The 923-nt window shown below is 32.7% G+C and overlaps 1 protein-coding gene across 1 annotated transcript in view; it reads left to right on the top strand.

The window, feature by feature from the left end:
* Positions 1-923, top strand: part of LOC107572314 (RCC1 domain-containing protein 1) — a 5350-nt gene that overhangs the window by 1188 nt on the left and 3239 nt on the right. The window lies entirely within an intron of this gene.

Genomic DNA, 923 nt, shown 5'->3' with positions numbered 1-923 from the left:
GAAAGAAGGTTCTTCAGATTATAAAAAGGTAAGAAAGAGATGGTTCTTTAAAGAACCTTTGACTGAATGCTTCTTTGTGGAACCAAAAATGGTTCTTCTATGGCATCGCTTATTTTTAAGAGTGTAAGTAAAAGCTCACATGTCCCCATGTTGAGAGAAATCGGGAGTAAGATGTTACTTTAGTTCTAGACCCCCATTTATTGATTGAAAGCTCTCCTGTCCTTATGTTTAGAGAAATCGGGAGTAAGATGCTACTTTAGTTCTAGACTAAATGTGAACATGCATTAATTCATCTCTCTCACAAAAAAAAGAAAAACATTGTTTTCCTCAAAAATAATAAAATTAATAAAAACAACTCGGAATATGATGCAAACCTGCAATAATTAAGTATGTTAAATAATACAAATATCCTTTACGTATTTAATCCCATTTTATTAACCAGTGTCTTTGTTGCTGACCTTCGATGATCCAGTTCAACCGTACTAATAAGCACAAATAAACTAACGTTTGTTCTTTATTTTATTGCTGAAGAGTGTTGAACTCTCTCCTTCTGAATTCTACTGTACAGACGTGAATTCACATTTCCTTCAGCCTGAGGGTTTTGGTGTGAAAGGGCTTTTACGTTTGCCAAAAATATAACTTTTTATATTAAAACTGAACAAGCAAGCCCTGCCCAGATTTAAAAAGTAACGCAAATGTAACGCATTACTTTCCATAAAAAGTAACTGAGTACCGTAATTAGTTACTTTTTTTTAGGGAGTAACGCAATATTGTAATGCATTACTTTTAAAAGTAACACTTTTGTAACTGATCATGTTGTCATAGTGAATCTGTTGCCAGTGTTGGGGAAAGTTGCTTTTAAAAGTAATGCATTTTGCGTTACTCCATAAAAAAAGTAACTAATTACGTTACTTAGTTACTTT

Source organism: Sinocyclocheilus grahami, unplaced genomic scaffold (assembly GCF_001515645.1).
Source record: "Sinocyclocheilus grahami isolate Dianchi unplaced genomic scaffold, SAMN03320097.WGS_v1.1 scaffold1735.1, whole genome shotgun sequence".
Classification (NCBI taxonomy): Eukaryota; Metazoa; Chordata; class Actinopteri; order Cypriniformes; family Cyprinidae; genus Sinocyclocheilus; species Sinocyclocheilus grahami.
This window is presented reverse-complemented; position numbering and strand designations above follow the sequence as displayed.